This window comes from Macaca thibetana, chromosome 3 (genome assembly GCF_024542745.1).
Source record: "Macaca thibetana thibetana isolate TM-01 chromosome 3, ASM2454274v1, whole genome shotgun sequence".
Taxonomy (NCBI): Eukaryota; Metazoa; Chordata; class Mammalia; order Primates; family Cercopithecidae; genus Macaca; species Macaca thibetana.
In genome coordinates, this window is record NC_065580.1 from 97499723 (window position 1) to 97522103 (window position 22381).

General features: G+C 39.6%; 1 pseudogene; it reads left to right on the top strand.

Annotated features, from left to right (window-relative positions):
- The first annotated feature begins 2287 nt into the window (after positions 1-2287).
- On the top strand, positions 2288-3333 carry LOC126951380 (tropomyosin alpha-3 chain-like; annotated as a pseudogene).
- The last annotated feature ends 19048 nt before the right edge of the window (positions 3334-22381 follow it).

The following is a 22381-nucleotide window of genomic DNA, read 5'->3' on the forward strand; positions in this document are numbered from 1 at the left end:
TTGGGTCAAGAGATATAATTTAATTATGAGAAATTAATAAAGATACATGAAAAAGGCTAAGCATAGAAGCAAAGTGATTATCAGTATTAATATACCCAAGACAAATTCTTGCTACAGTTTAGTCCTCCTTTCAGGAACTTTTTTCCAAGATCTATATGACCAAGAAGTGTGTCTTATATCCAGGAAGCTTTTTTCTCTTTCTTTCTTTTTGCCTTAAAGAATGACTGTGACACTTCCTAAGATGCTTGGGCATGTTAGGTAGCTTTTTGTGAACTCATTCAGCTGTTCGTCATGTATTCAGTAAATATTTCCTGTGTGCCAGGCACAGTACACAGCGGTGGAGATATGATCATAAAAAACACAATCCTTAACCAACTGACTTTATGGTCTAGCTGAGGAGAGAGAGGAGGGCAGAAAAATAGAGTCTTATGATAAAGTGTAAAGTGCTGTATAGCATGTTCAGCATTGTAGCACCATCGTATTACAGCATATTATGGAACCACAAAAGAATAGAATGCCATCCAACCTTACAAATACAATTACGGCCTCCCTGAATAAGTGAGGGTGTTAGCGGTGGGGTGAAGGTATAGAAATTAACCAGGTAAAGAGGGGATTGATGAATGTTTCAATTAGAGGGAATCCCATGGGTAAAGTCTCAGAGGTGCCTGGTAATATGGTACATCTGAGAAAGAACAAGGAACTACTGTTGAAAGCAAGTAGATGTCTGGAATAGGATGCTGATGCCCTGGTAAGAGAAGAAATTTAAGACATTCACAAAAGTAATCCATTCCCAGCTGAAAGTGGAAAAAAAGCCAACGTATTTATCTGATTATTTCAGATAAATACAGCTTAAAATAAAGGTTTTTAAAATTTTATTTGGCTTCACTTTATGAACCCTTTGAAACAAAATTTTAAAGTTTGAATTATCCAAATTCAGTATAATTGCTTTAATTTGCTATTGCATTCTGCAATTGGAAAAATAGGGTGAATGATGAAAACCACGAAATATATACGTGGATGACATGAATACACAATGAGTGAGGTACACAAGGAAATTTTTTACCAGTGATCCTCAAACCTCAGTGAGCAAAAGTGGACTACTTTAAAAGCCATTTCCTATCTTTCATCCTTGAGACTCTGACTTAAGAGATCTGTGGTGGAGTTCAGGAATCTGAATTTTCAACAAGACCACAAGTGATTCTTTTAACTATTTGCAATAGAAATTTTAAACCTAAACTAAATTAGAGAGAATACTATAATATTACCCACATACTCCTCATCCACCTTCCATAAATAAACATATGGCCAGTCTTGTTTCATCTACATTGCCACTCGCTTACCCTTCATCCTAATTTATGTTTAAAATAATCCCAAATATCTTGACATTTTATCCACTAACACTTCAGTTTGTATCTATAAAAAGAATGAATATTTTTAGCATTATCACAATACAATAATCACACCTAAAGACCCAAAGTGATCCTAATGTAACTGGTCTAGTCTCAGAAAAACTGGACTTGAGAAAGAGGGTAACAAGTCAGTGTCTAAGTGGACTACTTGGGAAGACATAATTTAGTTCATCATAGATTCAAACTCTTTGTTCAAGCAAGCTATTCAGTTATGTTTCTGAAACTGTTACCTTAAATATTCAAAAAATGTATTTATAGAGAGGATAAAATTAACACACTGAATTGAATTTTTTTTAAAAATAACTTTTTCAGGGTTAAAAAAACTTCTTTAAAAAAAAACTTTAAAAAACCTTTTCTAAGGAAAAAGAAGTTGCCTTTGTTAAATACATTTTTACACCTTATCAAACCTCAGAGAGGAAAGAACAACTTACTCAATTTGCTTTTCCTCCAGAGTTACTCGGATTTCACAGAGTTCAAAAATATTTTTCTCAATGAACCTCAGAAAAGTTTCTCAAAGTAATGAAGAACACAAAATGTGCCCTGATAACTTCCTCACAATTTAACTCCAAATGCTAAAGAATCTTGCTACTTATAATTATATCCACGGAATGCACCATTTGAAAATCAAGGTTAGAGAAATCTGATTCCTTCAGTCATACTTCAGTTCCCTTTTTTATCTGCTTTATCATCCCCACTCAGAACCAATATTTATAAAGTTCAAGTCAGTATTTCCTTGACATTTTTATCTCCTTTCATCTGTTGCTTTAAAAACAAAAGGAAACAAAACTTAATACAGAAAATAAAAGAAAGGAGAAGCAGCTGCAATGCTGAGCAGAAGAGGCAGGAACCAGAGTGCGAGCAGTAGCTGGGTGGGCACCATGGCTGGGATCACCACCATGGAGGAAGTGAAGTGCAAGATCCAGGTTCTGCAGCAGCAGGCAGATGATGCAGAGGAGAGAGCTGAGCACCTCCAGTGAGAAGTTGGGGGAGAAAGGTGGGCCCCGGGAACAGACTGAGGTTGAGGTGGCCTCCTTGAACCTTAGGATCCAGCAGGTTGAAGAGGAGCTGGACCATGCTCAGGAGTGCCTGACCACTACCCTGCAAAAGCTGGAAGAAGCGGAAAAAGTTGCCGATGACAGTGAAAGAGGTATGAAAGTTATTGAAAACCAGGCCTTAAAAGATGAAGAAAAGGGCCAGGCGCAGTGGCTCACACCTGTAATCCCAGCACTTTGGGAGGCCAAGCCGGGCGAATCACGAGGTCAAGAGATTGAGACCATCCTGGCCAACAAGGTGAATCCCCGTCTCCACTAAAAATACAAAAAATTAGCTGGGTGTGGTGTCACATGCCTGTAGTCCCAACTACTTGGGAGGCTGAGGCAGGAAAATCGCTTGAACCCAGGAGGCGGAGGTTGCAGTGAGCTGAGATCGCACCACTGCACTCCAGCCTGGCGACAGAGCGAGACTCCATCTCAAACAAACAAAAAAAAGATGAAACTCAAGGAAATACAACTCAAAGAAGCTAAGCATATTGCAGAAGAGGCAGATAGGAAGTATGAAGAGGTGGCTCGTAAGTTGGTGATCATTGAAGGAGACTTGGAATGCACAGACGAATGAGCTGAGCTGGCAGAGTCCCACTGACAAGAGACAGATGAGCAGATCAGACTGATGGACCAGAACCTGAAGTGTCTACGTGATGCTGAAGAAAAGTACTCTCAAAAAGAAGACATATATGAGGAAGAGATCAAGATTCTCACCGATGAACTCAAGGGGGCAGAGACCCCTGCTGAGTTTACTGAGAGACTGGTAGCCAAGCTGGAAAAGGTAACTGATGACTTTGGAAGATAAACTGAAACGCAACAAAGAGGAGAACCTCTCTGCACAAAGGATGCTGTACCAGACTCTGCTTGACCTGAATGAGATGTAGAACACCCCAGTCCTACCCTGCTGCTGCTCCTCCCTTTGTCCCTGACTCGGCCTGAGGCTGGCCTGCCTGGAGCTGATCTTTAACTGAGGGCTGATCTTTAACTTAGGGGCTGCTTTCTACTTTCGTGGCCCCCTCCTCCCCTGTTTCTTTTTTGCCAAACTGTCTCTGCGTCTTCCTGGAGATTCCAGCTGGGCTAAAGGCTGAGCACCTTTGGAAACAACATTTAAGGAAATGTGAGCACAATGCATAGTGTCTTTAAAAGCATGTTGTGATGTACACATTTTGTGATTACCTTTTTGTTGTTTTGTAGCAATCATTTGAAAAACATTCCAAATAATTCCACAGCTCTGAAGCAGCAATCTAACCCCTTTCTCACTTTCAGAAGGTGACTTTTCAGCTTAATGCATATTGCCCTCTCCGTAGAGGAGAGGAAAAAGTATAGGCCTGCCTTACTGAGAGCCAAACAGAGCCCAGGAAAAGACTCCACTATGAGAAACCTCATTGCTCTGTACAAAGTACCAGTCAAACCAGAAAGATGATTCCAGGAGGAGTTAGCCAAACAACAACAACAACAAAAAAGATATCTTAAAGCTGAAAACCCAGCTGGGCACCGTGGCTCACGCCTGTAATCCCACCAGTTTGGGAGGCCGAGGCAGGTGGATCATGAGGTCAGGAGTTTGAGACCAGCCTGACCAACATGGTGAAACCCCATCTCTACTAAAAATACAAAAATTAGCCAGGCGTGGTGGCATGCACCTGTAATCCCAGCTACTCAGGAGGCTGAGGCAGGAGAATCACTTGAACCCAGGAGGCAGAGGTTGTAGTGAGCCCAGATCATGTTACTGCACTCCAGCCTGGGCGACACAGCAAGACTCTGTCTCAAAAAAAGAGAAAGATATCTTTGGACAACGTTATTTCAATTTTTTTTTCATTAGAAGTGACCAAATTTATAGAATGGATCATGTGCCCCTTAGGTTGAGGTGACCACTTAATTGCTTTCCTACCTCCTTGAAAGAAAGAAAGGAAGATTATGTTTTTGACACTGATTCAGCCATGTGAAACTCACCTCATTAGTCTTTTCTGGGTTTGAAGCTGCTGTCTCTAAAAGTGCCATCTCATTGTGCTTTGTATCAGTCAGTGCTGGAGAAATCTTGAATACCTTATATACAAAACTTTTTTTAAATTTTGTATTATTTTGAAACTTTGCTTCCTTGGGTTTGTGGCACCCTGGCCACCCCCTTCTGGCTGTGACAGCCTCTACAGTCCATGGGCTGGCAGTTTGCTGATCTTTTAAAGCTTCTTTCCCTACCCAGTCCCCATTTTCTGGTAAGGTTTCTATGAGATCTGCTAGGTGTACATTCTGCAGCTTATTGGCCTAAAATGCACTCTCTTTTGATGTGGCCTCTTTGGGGCTGATTGGGAGAAAGAGAAATCAATAGTGCAACTGTTTTGATACTGAATATTGATAAGTGTCTTTCTGAAATAAAAAACCAGTCCCTCCAAAACAACCCTTGAGTTTATAGCTGAATATCAGAAGCGATATTAAGTTTTCTTTCTTAACCAGGCAGATCAGAAAATCCTTTGCAACGTTAACATTTTGAAATATCAGGCTGAGCATGGAGGCTCTCGCCTGTAATCTCAGCACTTTGGGAGGCCAAGATGAGAGGATCGCTTAAGCCCCGGGGCTCAAGACCAGCCTGGGCAACATAGGGAGACTCCATTTCTATAAAAAATTCAAAATTAGCTAGGTGTGTTGGCATGTAGCTATGGTCCTAGCTACTTAGCAGGCTGAGATGGGAGGATCGCTTGAGCCAAGGAAATTGACGCTACAGTGAGCCACGATGATGCCACTGCACTCCAGCCTTGGCAACAGAGTGTGACTCTTCTCATCTCAAAAAAACAAAACAAAACAAAAAAATCTTACATTTCACTGTCAATCCCTAAAATCACATTTGTGTAACACTGTTATAAATTATATATTTGCGTTTTTCAGCTATATTCCATTTTTTAAAGTACAGTGATGATCTATGATAGCTTACAAGCTATTTCTTATTTATCAACAGTATAAAACCATGAATCCATATCAAAACTATGACATAAAATCCCACATATGTGATTATTAACCTCAGAAAGCCTAAGATTAAACTGTTCCTTGACACTGTCATCAAAAGAAGCATTTAATAAAGTACTAAATATCATAGGTTTAAGGTATTTCATTTCTTTTTTAAACACTTTACCCTTTGCTGAGGTTTTTTATTTGACATGTGTCCAAGGTACAAAGACAAATCTACTCTTTTGCTCTTTGATAAGGTGTCAGAGCTTACTTAAAGGTTTAGGAATAGAGCTGTTGAACTAATTTTTTTCTACTGCAAGTTATATATGAGAATTGGTAGCAGTCTGTTGAAAGAAGTTTACCTGTGGATAATAGCGCTTATCTCACTTCTATCTATCATGCCATCAATTTCTTTATTACAACAGTTTACCTTTGGGCAGTTCATATACCAGCTGTCAATCCGTCCTCACCCCGAGACTTTGCAGTAAACCAAGCTCAGGTGTGTTGAGGTTTCACCATGCTAGTTGTTTTCCTTCTTTCTCCAACTAGAACAGGTGTAGTCAAAATGCAAGCCTCTGGCACTCCAGATGTGCCCCATCACAAAGCAGAGCCGGAACTTTTTCATTCCTGCCTCCTAGATCACAACTTCGTATCTGGAGATTTTCTAGATGTCGCTTCTTGTCTTAGTTTTACCTTTCCTGCCCCTTTACTGAAGCATTTTAAGTGGTAGCTTTAAAAAAACTAAAAAACTCCAATGTCCATCAATAAACGACTGGTCCAATACAGTATACTCCACAAAATGAATTACTATATCTCGTAAAAAACAAGAAAGGAAAAAATGAAAATGCTCTCTAAGTAGTAATATGGAAAGATTTCCAAGATACAGTAAGTTAAAAAAGTAAGATGCAGAATAGTATTACCTTTTGTGTTTAAAAAAATCATAATTGCTTCTATATTCATAAAGAAACTCACCAGGTGCGGTGGCTCACGCCTGTAATCCCAGCACTTTGGGAGGCCAAGGTGGGCGGATCACGAGGTCAGCAGATCGAGACATCCTGGCTGACACGGTGAAACCCCTCTCTACTAAAAATACAAAAAATTAGCCAGTCGTGGTGGCGGGCGCCTATAGTCCCAGCTACTCTGGAGGTTGACGCAGGAGAATCACTTGCACCCGAGAGGCGAAGCTTGCAGTGAGCCAAGATCATGCCACTGCACTCCAGCCTGAGCGACAGAGCGAGACTCAGTCTAGAAAAAAAAAACTCTGAAAAGATAGAATACAAACTAAGAACACTGATTATTGGGGTTGGGGTGTTTAGGAAATAAGCATGATGAAAGGAGTGGAAAGGAGAATTTTCCTTTCCATATGGAAAGGCATATCATTATGCCTTCTTATTCTTTTTATTTTTGAACTATATTGCCTATTCAAAATATTCAATTTAAAAAGAAAGAAATAATAGCTTTAATCTGTGCAAGGAGGCTAAAAGAAAGAAGAACTACACTAAGTAAGAAAGTCTCATTCTTACTCAGGCGATTGGCACTATAGTTTGGGGGAAAGAATAAATTATCAGGAAACTGAAAAATAAAATTTAGAAAATCACCAGTAAAAGCAGATAGGACTGGTTCTGGTTGAAGGACAGGCTAAAAGACAAAAATATTATCTACCAATCCTATGGCTTTGCTGATTCATCTATGTTTTAACAGTGAGCAAAAAGTATTTTGAAGACAAATAATGTTACAGCAGGATCAAATGCTCTCTCCTTAAGCATTTTCTTCCATTTTCTAAAAGATATCCCATGTGCTGCTTCTCTCACATCCCAGATTACAAAGGCAGCATAGTGAAGACGAAGCACTGGAGCCCTGGAGCAATGCTGACTAGCCTCAGTTCCAGCTCTACCACTTAGGTGCTGTATGGCCTGTGCACATTATTTAACCACATGGTGCCTTGTTTCTTCACCTGTACAGTGGAGATAAGAAGAGTATCTACCTCATAAGGTCACTGTGAGGATTAATCAAGTTAATACACCAAAACATGTAGAACAGCGCCTGGCTCACAGTAAGAACTCTGTAAATGTTTGCCTTTTACTTGCTCTTCAACTGTTTTGCTGTTTGTCTTTCTTTAAAAGTGCAGCCTCCAAGGCCTAAAACTTACCCTTTCCACTTCCCATTAACCCTTGTTCTTTTTTGTTCTCCATTTTCCTTCTATTTTTCTTTTTTAAAGAGGGATACAATCAGTCACTAAAACACTCCCACAGCATTTTTGAGACCAGATAATCTCAAAGAAAAATATTCATAAAGGAAATAGAAAGTGTGTTTGGCAGAAAAATTCAGAATTTAAAACACTGGCATAAAGATAATTCCTTACATTTCTATATCACTCTGTAAAGCTATAGGTTATCTCATTTGATCCTTACAACAACCCTTTGAAACCATCAGGGCAGTAAAAGAATACAAGGCAAACTACATTAAAAGGGTTGCCTGAGGCTAGATTGCATATTTCAGGTTAGTGACAATATCTGACCAGTTCAGTTCAACAGTTTATTGAACACCTGCCACAGCTTGGTCACTTGTGCTGACCTCCAAATTCCAAATGCTCTCTGCTACAAAGAGTTTACATGGTATAAAACACCTCTCAAGAGTTTCACTCAACTTGATAATCATGCTACTTAAAAAGCTACTATAGGCCAGGCACGGTGGCTCATGCCTGTAATCCCAGCATTTTAGGAGGCCGAGGCAGGCGGATCATGAGGTCAAGAGTTTGAGACAGCCTGACTAATATGGTAAAACCCCGTCACAACTAAAAATACAAAAATTAGCCAGGCGTGGTGGCACAGGCCTGTAATCCCAGCTACTCAGGAGGCTGAGGCAGGAGAATTGCTAGAACACGGGAGGTGGAGGTTGTAGTGAGCCGAGATAGTGCCATTGCACTCCAGCCTGGGTGGACAGGACAAGACTCCCTCTCAAAAAACAAAGAAAAGACAATCAAAAAGCTACTATAGTATCAGATAGTAGAAAGGAACAGAGATTCCCTGGGAAAAGTATATTGGACTGCATGATCTTCAACAAATGACTAAACTACTCTATGCCAGTTTTCTTTTCTTTTTTGTTAAATTATTTTTCTTTTATAGAGATAGGCTCTCCTATGTTGCCCAGGCTGTTTTCAAACTCCTGGGCTCAAGTGATCCCTCTGCCTCAGCCTCCCAAAATGCTGGGATTACAAGCATGAGCCACCTCAACCACCAGCTAAATCAGTTTTCTCATACCTAAATGTATGTATAATACTTACCACCAGGTGGTTGTAAGGGTTAAATGAGAGAATGAATATAAAAGCAGTTGTGAACTGTAACGTTCCATCACAGGTATCAGTTTTTTTGGTTTTAATCTGATTTAGCAGTGGAATGCAAGATGGAACCTAGGTGGGGGGAAATAAAAGTCTGATAGAAAAACATCTTTAGGTACTCAGCCCTTAAAAGACCTCCCAGGGAGAGTAGCAAGATTACAAAAACTCACACTGTTTCTCCTGTGGAGGGTACCCACTGAGCTAACAAAGGTAGGCCTCATGGGTCAACACATTCTACCAAATGTATTCTTTCCCATTTGCTCCAGCTGGTGGTAACAGGTACAGAGGGAGCAAACCAGACAGCTGGTGCCACATGAAACAGAAAGATCTGTGCTTCACCGTAAGGGGAAAAAAAATGGTGGGAAATAGTGGAAGAACAAAAATAAGCAAGCAAGTGCTTGGGGCATTTCAGCTGGTAAGTGAGAGAAAGAAGCAGCCCCAAGACAGATGCAATCCACACCCTCCATCTGTAACCAGAGAGTGGCTCACATGTCAGAAAAAAGTTTGTCTTCCCTCAGGGGAATCTTGAAGGCTGTCAATGTTCTAACCATGAGAAAACAAAAAATCTATATGGAACATTCCAACATGTGCAGGCCTGATAGGTCTCAGAGCAATGTTCTATGGGAGTCTGAGTTTTGCAGACTTGGTGGACAGGGAATGCCAGTGAGAGGCATACTTTACAAGGGAGGGGAAGTGGTGTCTGAACCTGCTCAGAGACAGGCCCACTACTTAATTTAAGAAGGCAGCAGGGCTGGGCGCGGTGGCTCAAGCCTGTAATCCCAGCACTTTGGGAGGCCGAGACGGGCGGATCATGAGGTCAGGAGATCGAGACCATCCTGGCTAATACGGTGAAACCCCGTCTCTACTAAAAAATACAAAAAACTAGCCGGGCGAAGTGGCGGGTGCCTGTAGTCCCAGCTACTCGGGAGGCTGAGGCAGGAGAATGGCGTGAACCCGAGAGGAGGAGCTTGCAGTGAGCTGAGATCCGGCCACTGCACTCCAGCCTGGGTGAGAGAGCAAGACTCCGTCTCAAAAAAAAAAAAAAAAAAAAAGGCAGCAGAAGGCCGGGAGCAGTGGCTCACGCCTGTAACCCTAGCACTTTGGGAGGCCAAGGAGGGCGGATCGCCTGAGGTCAGGAGTTCAAAACCAGCCTGGCCAACAAGGTGAAACCCCATGCCTACTAAAAATACAAAAAAATTAGCCGGGTGTGGTGGCGGGTGCCTGTAATCCCAGCTACTCGGCAGCTGAAGCAGGAGAATCGCTTGAACCCGGAAGATGGAGGTTGCAGCGAGCTGAGGTCGTGCCACTGCACTCCAGCCCAGATGACAGAGTGAGACTCCATCTCGGGGGGAAAAAAAAAAAGGCAGTAGAACAGGGTGGTTAAGTAAACCAACTGTCAGTCAAACAACCTGAGTTCAAATCCCAACTCCACTGCTTATTTACTTAACCTGTATGATTTGGGGTTGCTTAATTTTGCTACATTGCTTAACTTTAGTAGCAACATTTCCTAACTTCGGTAGCAAAGTTGCTTAACCTGACTAAGCTTCATTTTTTGAACTGTAAAATAGGGGCAAATAGTAGAAGAATGTTGTAATGAATAAGATGTTTGTAAAACAATTAGGAAGTGCCTGGCACAAAGTGAGCAGCCAATAAATGTTGGCTATTTCAGTATTGTTTCAAAAGGCAAGTTTATTAGCTTACCTAGTTCCTAAGGCCCAGAGAATAGGATGTTAAAAGTGAAAGAAAGTGAAAACGTTTCTATAGCATCAAACAGTAGCACATTCACTAGCAAGTGAGATAAGTTTCAAATGAAACCTTATGAACTATTTTAGATAAGTTAAACACACACATAGAAAGACAATGACTAAATACTCAGTGACTAAATACTAGAATCAGAGCTCTGTTTGGATTCTAGCTCCATCTGTTAATAGCTCTGTGCCCTTGGCTTTATGCCTCTGTTCCACATTTGTAAAATGAGGATGATAATAGTATACACCTCATAATGTTGGAGTAAGGATAAAAATAAGTGAGGCAATGCCTGCCTCAGTACAGGCCTTATACAGTCACTACCAATGAAAAGTACTTAATAATTGGTAGGTATTGTTTCCTTTATTACAAAAAAAAAAAAAAAATCAGAGGGCTATTTGTTAACCAAATTTAAAGCCTAACTCTCTGAACAAAGAAAGTAAAAAATAGTGTTTTTTGAGAATCAGTTCTTGCTCTCACCAGAAGTAACTTTTCTATTTGAAGAAAATGTGTCAGTCTTTCCTAGGAAGAACTAATTTACCCAGGGTATCATAACACTTTTAGATTGGTCCACCCTACAATTTTGCTCTTACTATTGTGCTCTAACTAAATTAAGCAGAAAATTTATCTGAGGTAATTGAAAAATCTGAATTGTCTGAGAGCTATGATTAATATTCTGCCGATATTTATGATTAAGTCATAGCCATAAAATAAGGCAAATGTCTCAAAAAATTCTAGCAAAAATTAGACTACATTTGCTTAAAGATTTGTCAGTCTTACAATTCATTCCACATATTTAAAAAGTTTGCCAGTTCAGTAAAATTTAGTAGTAACAAAATCAAATGTATATTAAGTACATCAGAAAATAAAAACACACCCACTCACTTATTCATTCAAAAAATATTTCTGAATGCCTACTATGTGCTGTGTTTTAAATCAAATATACTGTATTTGTTATTCTTACAAACTTCTTTCATTTATCATTTTCCACATTTCATTCAAACTTTCACATAATCTGATAACACTGCAAACTGATTAAAAGAGTTAACTATGTAAAAGCCCTGTCACTTTAAGAATTTGTAATTTTTTCCATTAACATTCCTCTCTGGTTTTCTGTACTTGGTCTGTGCTCTGGGATGTAGCATAAATTATCTGCCTTCAGCAAAACGAGCAGCTGAAATGTGAGGCTGCCTGACAGTGCTTGTTAAGCCATTAGCTATTGTGAGCACACACTACTAGGGATGTCTGGCTCTCAAGAGAAGTGTTTAAGTGGTTCAAAATGTAGGAGTTTGGTCATGCAGTACAAAAAAATGAGCCCAGTATTTTAGCACCATGCTTAGGGGTTAATTAATAAAAAGGATGAAAACAATCCTGGGATGTTTATTTTTAAAGAAAAGTATTACAAATGAACGCTTTTTGATTTTGAAAGCCAGTAACAGGATAGGATGAAACAATATTTTAGCAAAATCCTTCTACCAGAGTCCAAGAATATAAGTGTATTTCTTTTTTTCTTTTTTTTTTTTTTTTTTTTTTTTTTTGAGACAGAGTCTTACTCTGTCACCCAGGCTGGAGTGCAGTAGCATGATCTCGGCTCACTGCAACCTCCGCCTCCTGGGTTCAAGCAAGTCTCTGCCTCAGCCTCCAGAGTAGCTGGGATTACAGGCACCCGCCACCACACCTGGCTACTTTTTGTATTTTTAGTAGTCGGGGTTTCACCATCTTGGTCAGGTTGGTCTTGAACTCCTGACCTCGTGATCCACCCGTCTTGGCCTCCCAAAGTGCTGGGATTACATGTGTGAGCCACTACGCCCAGCCAAAAATAAGTATATTTCTAAAACACAAAAGTGGTTGTTTGTTTAACTAAAAATTATTTTTAAAATATTACCTCTTTGGCCGGGTGCAGTGGCTCATGCCTGTAATTGCAGCACTTTGGGAGGCCAAGGCAGGTGGATCACAAGGTCAGGAGTTCAAGACCAGCCTGGCCAAGATGATGAAACCCTGTCTCTACTAAAAATACAAAAATTAGCCAGGCATGGTGGCAGGCACCTGTAATCCTAGCTACTCGGGAGGCTGAGGCAGGAGAATCTCTTGAACATGGGAGGCAGAGGTTGCAGTGAGCCAAGATGGCACCACTGCACCACTGCACTCTAGCCTAGGCGACAGATCAAGACTCCATCTCAAAAAAATATATATATATATATATAAATGTGTGTGTGTATATATATATAAAATGTGTGTGTGTGTATATATATCCTCTTTTATTATTATATATATCCTCTTTTATTCTCCCCATATCCATTTGCTTGCACTATCTGGAATAACCCGCTATACACCTCCAACAATCCCTTATCTCTGTACCAAGCCTTATGGAAATCCTTTTCAGCTTTGTACAGCCCAACTCAGAAGCACCCCCTCTTCCATATGCCTCCTTATCCTCATCTGCCACCCCAGAGTGTTTTCACATGGCCCTGGCTGAAAGAGATCTCAACACCCAGAGAAATCTGGGCACTAATTCATTGCCCTTGTTACCTCTTCTGTGCCTTCTCTTAGGCAACCTTGTTTTATACTTATGGGTGTCTATATCTATCTCATCAACTCAACTTTGAGTTTATTCATTTTGCATTTCACACAATTCCTAGTTCAAATTGTTAAGTGTCAGGTGAATAAGCCTGCTTAATACATTCACACTTTATGCACCTCAATTTCCTCATCTAGCAAGTGAGGCTAATAGTATCTGCCCTGCCTAAGTGGAGTCTGTTATGCCATCAAATCAGATAACATATGTGAAAGGGTTTTTGAAAACTACTGCACATTTGTCTTAGTCCATTCAGGCTATTATTTTTAAAAATGTCTTAGACTGGGTAATATACAAAGAAATTTATTTCTCGTAGTTCTAGAAGCTGGGAAGTCCAAGATCAAAGAGCCACAGATTCAGTGCCTGGTGACGGCTTTTTGCTTCACAGATGTGCCTTCTTGCTAAGTCCTCACATAGTGGAAGAGCAAAAAGGTTCCCTCAAGCCTCTTTTATAAGAGCACCAATCCTATTCATGAAGGCAGAGTCCTCATGACCTTATCACCTCCCCAAAGCCCCACTACTTAATATTATTGCATTGGAGATTAGGTTTCAACATATGAATTTGGTGAGGGAACAAAAACATTCAGACCACAGTACACATCTGTAATCCCAGCACTTTGGGAGGCCGAGGCAGGTGGATCATCTGAGGTCAGGAGCTCGAGACCAGCCTGGCTTACGTGGTGAAACCCCATTTCTACTAAAAAAAAAATACAAAAAATTAGCCAGGCATGATGGCAGGCACCTGTAATCCCAGCTACTCAGGAGGCTAAGGCAGGAGAATCGCTTGAACCTGGGAGGGAGGCGGAGGTTGCAGTGAACCAAGATCGCACCATTGCACTCCTGCTTGGGCAACAAGAGTGAAACTCTGTCTCAAAAAATAAATAGGGTAGGCACAGTGGCTCACACCTGTAATCCCAACACTTTGGGAGGCTGAGACAGATGGATCACCTGAGGTCAGGAGTTCAAGATCAGCCTGGCCAACATGGTGAAACCCCATCTCTACTAAAAATACAAAAATTAGCCGGGCATGGCGGCACACCTGTATTTCCAGCTATTGGGGAGGCTGAAGCAGGAGGATATCTTGAATGCAGGAGATGGAGGCTGCAGTGAGCTGAGATTGTGCCACTGCACTCCAGCTTGGGCGACAGAGCGAGACTCCATCTCAAAAAAATAAAATAAATAAATAAATAAATAATAAAAAGAAAGATAAACTTTCAATAGTAATTAAAAAGCTTACAAATACATAAATTTAAGAGCTATGAATATTGTATCTTTGGATTGCATCATTTCACTATTATATAGGCTCTAGGATAGTTCATTTTCTTAAATTAAAATAAACTAACTGGCCAGGCGTGGTGGCTCACGCCTGTAATCCCAGCACTTGAGGCCGAGATGGGTGGATCACGAGGTCAGGAGATCGAGACCATCCTGGCTAACACGGTGAAACCCCAGTCTCTACTAAAAATACAAAAAATTAGCTGGTCACGGTGGCAGGTGCCTGCAGTCCCAGCTACTCAGGAGGCTGAGGCAGGAGAATGGCGTGAACCCGGGAGGTGGAGCTTGCAGTGAGTCAAGATCACGCCACTGTACCCCAGCCTGGGTGACAGAGCGAGACTCCATCTCAAAAAAAATTAAAAAATAAATAAATTAAATAAATAAATAAATAATAAACTAAATCAGACTATGTTGTATTTCAGGCAGTACTTGTTAGACAACAAAAATAAAATTTAGGCCAGGCATGGTGGCTCACACCTATAATCCCAGCATTTTGGGAGGCTGAGGCAGGGGGATCACTTGAGGTCAGGAGTTTGAGACCAGCCTAGCCAATATGGTGAAAACCTGTCTCTACTAAAATACAAAAATTAGCTGGGTGTGGTGGTGCACACCTGTAATTCCAGCTACTTGGGAAGCTGAGGCACAAGAATCACTTGAACCCAGGAGGGAGAGGTTGCAGTGAGCAGAGATGGTGCCAATGCACTCCAGCCTGGGCGATAGAGTGAGACTCTGTATCAAAAATAAATAATTTAATTTAATTTAACTTAAACCAGATTTCTTTGGTCCTAATTTTAAAATAATTTCAATAATTTTAACCAGTGAGTAAAAATATCACTCCTTTCCTTTTTATTACTCAAATATATTCTCACTCACTGTAAGAACCTGCCTTCTATCTCTATAGGTGTGACATAAATGCTAATATCATCTTTAACAGTATTTCAGAATCCAAAGCTACCCTTTCTTTCACTCACTTCTGAACATTATCCTTCTTAAGTAAAGTTGCTCTGTTTGAAAGAATCATATTTGCCCATATGTTCAACAAGCCTAAGCATTTTTCTAGATCATTATCAAATGTCAAGGTTCACAAGTTTTTCAAATGTACTTAATGGCACTTAATGTTTCCATACTGGGGGAAATTTTTTTTTAAAAAGAAGAGGGGTGGGGCTTGGTGACTCACCTCTGTAATCCTGGTACTTTGGGAGGCCAAGACAGGTGGATCGCTTGAGCCCAGGAGTTTGAGACCAGCCTGGGCAATATAGTGAGACTTTGTCTCTACAAGAAACAATTTAAAAACTAGCCAAGCATAGTGGCATGTGACTGTAGTCCCAGTTACTGAAGAGGTTGAGGTGGAAGGACTGTTTGAGCCCAAAAGGCAGAGGTTGCAGTGAGCTGAGATCATGCCACTGCACTCCAGCCTGGGTAACAGAGCAAGACCCTGCCTCAAAAAAAAATAAAAATAAAAATAAAAAAAAGAAGCGGAAGAAAAGAAAATGTCTACTATTTGTCAGAAAATCTCATTCCATAAAGTCATGTTTCTAATGTGAATGATTTTGTGTTACCTTAAATATAAAATTCAAAATACTTGTTTTTCATTTTTTCATTTTCTGGTACTTTTCATGTACTTTTTAAAACACAACTCTTACTGGAGTTTGCAATTCCCATTCTCTTTCTCGTAATATCTATATTGATTTAATTTACATAGCACTTTTACATAGTCTTTACCAAGGAGGAAAAAATCTAACTTTTAAATTTATTCCAAACCCAAATCTTGCTTTTAGAGCACTTGAATTAAAAAAACTGCCTTATTTGACTATGCCATTGCTCTTTCCCAAGTTAATTTTATGACTATGTCTTTGTATTGAATTTGTTTACTCACATCTAACTGACCCAAATGCCTTATCAAGTGCCCAAATCATGTCAAAGATAAGAGCTGCTAGTGATGCTATTTTGAGAAGAAACAAAATGTACTAAAATATACCAGTTCCCATTATGCTAAAATGCACCATTTCTTTGGCACATACATGTTATGTTTTACCAATAGGAGAAAGAGTGACGAGCTGACAAGGTAGTTCGTGCATACAGAATGGTTTGACTATTTTGTCTATGGATTCACTGAAACCTTTCTAAAGTGTGGTTAGTACCTGAAAGCATATATTTTGTTTCACAAATGGGGAATTTTACTTGCTACCTATAGGTAATCATTAGTTCTTTCAAGGACAGGAAATGTATTTTTTTTTCTTTTTTTTTTTTTTAAATTGAGATGGAGTTTTGCTCTTTTTGCCCAGGCTGGATTGCAATGGCGCAATCTCGGCTCACTGCAACCTCCGCCTCCTGGACTCAAGTGATTCTCCTACCTCGGCCTCCCAAGTAGCTGGGATTACAGGCATGCACCACCATGCCCAGCTAATTTTTATTTAGTAGAGACGGGGTTTCTCCACGTTGTTCAGGCTGGTCTCAAACTCCCAACTTAAGGTGATCTGCCCGCCTTAGCCTCTCAAAGTGCTGGGATTACAGGCGTGAGCCACAGCGTTAGGCCAAGAAATGTATTTCTTTTACCTTTGTACACTGAGTATCTAGCTCATTGCCTGCACATTGTAGGTGCTTAAGAAGTGTTTGTTAAACCAGTGATACCACAACACAGTTGACTTATTGAAAAGCCACTGCCAAGTTGTACCATACTGCAACAGGCACTGTGGCTAATTAGCTTAGTTTATTAATGCAAGGAACTGAGGTCAAGGACTCAATTCCCAAAATGATCTTTTGACCTTATTCTAGTCACGATTTCATAGTTTGTTCTAACAAGCCATCTCTCCTATGACTGCAAGGAGAATTAAACAAGCAGAGAGAGGAACAAATAGTTTAACACAATTCATCACCACTCTAATACAAATAATTTAGAAATTAAACGGGTAATAAATGAACTGTGCATCCTTTTGATATGAAAAATTCCAATATTTCAGTATGTAAGATTTGGTTATAAGAGTAAAATAAAAAGTTCGGGAGATAGTGGTTGCAAAACAATGTGTATGACACTGAATTGTACATTTTAAATGGTTAAATAGTAAATTTAATGTTATGTGTATTTTACCACAATAAAAAATAAAGTTAAATTATTAAAATGTGAAAAAAAATTATAAGTTAACACAGCTTAAGTTAACATCCAGCAACCTCACATGTAAAACAAACAGGTAAAAAATGAAAAAAAAAAGAGTAAAATAATAACATTAACTGCTGATCCTTAAAGTAATACAAACTAATATACAAACCCTGTATCATTTTATTATAACTGTAAAGTTTGTCACAGAGTTCTTATGAGGATAATCGTCTTCTTGTGATTGCTATAAAAAGTCATTTAATTCAAAACATTTGGCTAATAAAAGGACTTCTTTTTTTTGTACAAGGGAATTTCAATAAAATGTTTTACAAAATAAAGAAAGAAAATGAATAGATACAAGACATATAATCTTAAAAATATAGCTTTTTTCCAAGGACTCTCAAATAAACTTCTGTTATGAACAGAGCCTATATCAGTCGTTTGAACACAGGAGAATTTTAATTTGTTTTCAAGATTTCACTGGCTCTAATGTCTCAGGAAAGTAAGCCAGCTTCTATCTACACATTTTCTCACTATGTAAGTGGAAATAATGCTACTTACTGCTTCATAGGGGGTGCTAGCAGTGCCTCTGCTCACAAGACATGCATAAATGTTAGAGAACCAAGGAGAGTTATGTCCCAATACTAGAGTGACCATATATCCTAGTTTGCTTGTGACAGTCTTGACCAATACTAGTTGTCTCAGTTAATTATTAATAATACCTCTTTTCACTCTTGCAGGTGTATCAGTTTGGACAAGAAATTATATAGTTACCACACTTATAATTCTTTAAAAAATTACCTGCCTGGTCAGAGTACTGCTGATACCTACAGTTAGGGTTGAGTCGATCAAATAGCACAAGACAGTAAAAGTCAAAAGGGGGAAAATCAGATCATGCATATCATTTTAATAATCACTAAATGAGGAAGACTTCAAGCACTTATTGAGAAGAAAATAGATTATTCCAGGAAAAGTAAAAAGTTGGTTTGATTGTTAAGACACTAAAACTGGCAACTGAAGCTTTGCATAACTGGTACAGTAATTACATTATTTTGCCTGAATACTTGTCCTTCTTTACTGAAAAATCTCAGGTGATTTTTTTGCCCTGAGTATCCCTGAAACTAAGAAATTTTCTGACTTCCATTTTGAGTTGTAAAGAATATTTAAAGTATCCAGGATATTTCAGCCACATCCAGACAATTTACTCCTGCCAGTTTCCCCATTCTTTCTCACCCCTCCACACAGTTCAAGCTATTTGATTTTGACAGCATTCCATACCCATCCTCATTCTCTACCCCTGCTTTCCCACCCTTGGGCTCAACTCTGACTCCTGTGTCTACCATCAATTCTGACCTTAGACAATAGTGATTTAATGAGTTTTCACTCTACACTATGGAACCAAGCTCAATTTATCTCTAGCTCAAATAGCCCAGCTCTATCTAGAGCACTTTGGTCTTATTCCATAGGTCATCAGTGCCCATCTAAATTTCCAATTACAGTAAGTAAATCCTTGATGGTCTCATTCCCTGAATTTAAATTGGTACTTCAGTCCTTGGGGATTGGAACCCTCCCATACTCTTCTCAGGCCCCTCGCAGGGAAGAGAATCCTGCAGCAGGTCATAAGTCCTGAACCAAGGGTTTGCCAACCTCACCATGCTGGTTTTCGAATATCACAAGCTTCTGGGTTCTCTGTACGTATGTTTTACATGCCTATTGAGGACCATTATCCCCACATGGGACTTTCGAGATACACGACATTTTACTGGGATATCTTCCACCCCATACGCATACCATGGAATGCCCATCAGCATGGACTTTCTCTCTTAATTTACCCAGAGTCTCTCATGATAATGATCATTTCAAAGACCTCAGATCAATTACAGTCTTATTCCTTCCCACTCTGCCAGTTCTGCACCAAGTGGTCCGTTCATACTTGACTCTATTCTGAAATGTCACTGAGAATTTTTGTATTGCTGTTCTCCTTTCACAACTATATCTAATGAATTAATTTCATTATTCCAGCAGATTCTCTGTATGAAAACAAGAAAGTTTAACAAAGTGTCTGTGTCGCAAAATGGTCTTAGTATGTGACAGATTATAAGAAGGCCTAGACTTTGTTTATGAGTTTGCAAATTTTCAATTTATATGGGTCCTTAGGAAATTACTTAAATCTCAATGTAAAATAAAATTACAAAATTCCATGGAAAAAGTTGTATGTACATTATAATTGCAATTGTGTAAAGAAAAAATCATGGGTGTGAGCAAAGTCTAAAAAACAATCCACAAACAGCAATATATTTCATAAACAAGTGAATAGTTAAGTTAGAGTAATGTAATTTTGGAGTCGTTTTCTTTTTTAAAAAATATCCATTTTGTGAGATCTAATTAAAATAAAGAGCTTATGCACAGCAAAAGAAACTATCAACAGAGTAAAGAGACAACTTATAGAATGGGAGAAAATTTTTGCAAACTATGCATCTGAGAAAGGTCTAATATCTATCATCTATAAGGAACTTACACAAATTTACAAGAAAAAACAAAAACCCCATAAAAAAAGTGGGCAAAGGACATGAACAGACACTTTTCAAAAGAAGACATACATGTGGCCAACAATCATATGAAAAAAGCTCAACATCACTGATCATTAAAGAAATGCAAATCAAAACCACAATGAGATACCCCTCACACCAGTCAATGGCTATTATTAAAAAGTCAAAAAATAACTGATGCTGGTGAGGTTGTGGAGAAAAAGAAATGTTTATACACTGTTAGTGGGAGTGTAAATTAGTCCAACTATTGTAGACGACAGTGTTCCTCAAAGACTTAAAGACAGAAATACCCTTTGACCCAGCAATCCCATTACTGGGTATATACCCAAAAGAATATAAGTTATGCACGTGTATGTTCATTGCAACACTATTCACAATAGCAAAGACATGGAATCAACCTAAATGCTCATCAGTGACAGACTGAATAAAGAAAATGTGGTATATATACACCATGGAATACTATGCAGCCCATAAAAAAGAACAAGATCATGTCCTTTGCAGGGACATGGATGAAGCTGGAGGCCATTATCCTTAGCAAACTCACACAGGAACAGAAAACCAAATACTGCATGTTCTTGCTTGTAAGTTGGAGCTAAATGATGAAAACACATGGACACATAGTGGGGAACAAGACACACTGGGGCCTATCAGAGGGTAGAGGGTGGGAGGAGGGAGAGGACCAGGAAAAATAACTTAGGGTAACAGTCTTAATCACCTGGGTGATGAAATAATCTGCACAACAAACCCATATGACACACATTTACCTATATAACAAACCTGCACATGTACCCCTGAACTTAAAATAAAAGGAAAAAAATCCATTTTGCATTTAGAAAAGGAAAAGAAAATTATATGTATTTATCATAAGGTAATACTTTGCAAGCACACTGAGATAACAATGAAAAATACTGTAGTTATCAATGCTTCCTTTTTAACGAGCTCTTCCTTAATCAAATCTTGGTTTAGCTTTGTATTGATTTTAGAACATGCTACCTTTCCTATGCACATGTGTGTTTTTCAAAGGCCACAAAAGTTTAACAATTGTTATATATCATTATATACTAACAGTTGGTCTAATGACTAAGGATTGAATCAGCAATCTTAGTAACATCCTCTTATCTCTATGGCCCTAGCAAGGCACTTAACCTCTGTTTCTCTTTCAAAAGGAATAACAACAATTGTTGAATTCGGAAGATATCTATAGAGTATATTTATATTAAGAGCTTTCAGTGAAAATGAGAAATGAATGTAAACCCATAAAGACGCAGTTCAGAGATAATGTACTTCTGTAGTCTAACACGTGAATTTTTTTTTCTTTTCTTTTTTTTTTTTCTTTTGGTTTGTTTTGGGTTTTCTTGTTTGTTTGTTTGTTTGTTTGTTTTGAGACAGAGTCTCACTTTGTCACCCAAGCTGGAGTGCAGTGGTGCAATCTCGGCTCATTCCAACCTCTGCCTCCTGGGTTCAAGCCATTCTCCTGAGTCAGCCTCCTGAGTAGCTGTGACTACAAGCGCCCGCCACCATATCCGGCTACTTTTTTTGTATTTTTAGTAGAGACAGGGTTTCATCCTGTTAGCCAGGCTGGTTTCGAACTCAAGTCCTCAGGTGATCTACCTGCCTCAGTCTCTCAAAGTGCTTGGATTACAGGCATGAACCACCGTGCCTATTCTAATACATGAAATTTTTATTTGATAAAAATGTGTTCTTAGATTGTAACTGAGATTATTGACCATGGAATTTGAGTTAGATTGTTATTATATTAAAACACTTGCCAGGCACGGTGGCTCACGCCTGTAATCCCAGCACTTTGGGAGGCCGAGGTGGGTGGATCACGAGGTCAGGAGATTGAGACCATCCTGGCTAACACGGTGAAACCCCATCTCTGCTAAAAATACAAAAAATTAGCTGGGCGTGGTGGCATGCGCCTGTAGTCCCAGCTACTTAGGAGGCTGAGGCAGGAGAATGGTGTGAACCCGGGAGGCAGAAGTTGCAGTGAGCCAAGATTGCACCACTGCAGTCCAGCCTGGGTGACAGAGCGAGACTCTGTTTAAAAAAAAAAAAAACACTTCGGGCCAGGCGTGGTGGCTCACACCTATAATCCCAGCACTCTGGGAGGCTGAAGTGGGTGGATCACCTGAGGTCAGGAGTTTGAGACCAGCCTGGCCAACATGGTGAAACCCGGTCTCTACTAAATACAAAAAATTAGCCAGGCTTGGTGGGGCATGCCTGTAATCCCAGCCACTTCGGAGGCTGAGGCAGGAGAATCGCTTGAACCTGGGAGATGCAGATTGCAGTGAGCCGAGATGGCACCATTGCACTCCAGCCTGGGCAACATGAATGAAACTCCATCCCAAAAAAATAAATAAAACTTTGCTAAATATCAGAACAACATTTTGACAAATTTCCAATGAGAGGCATAGGA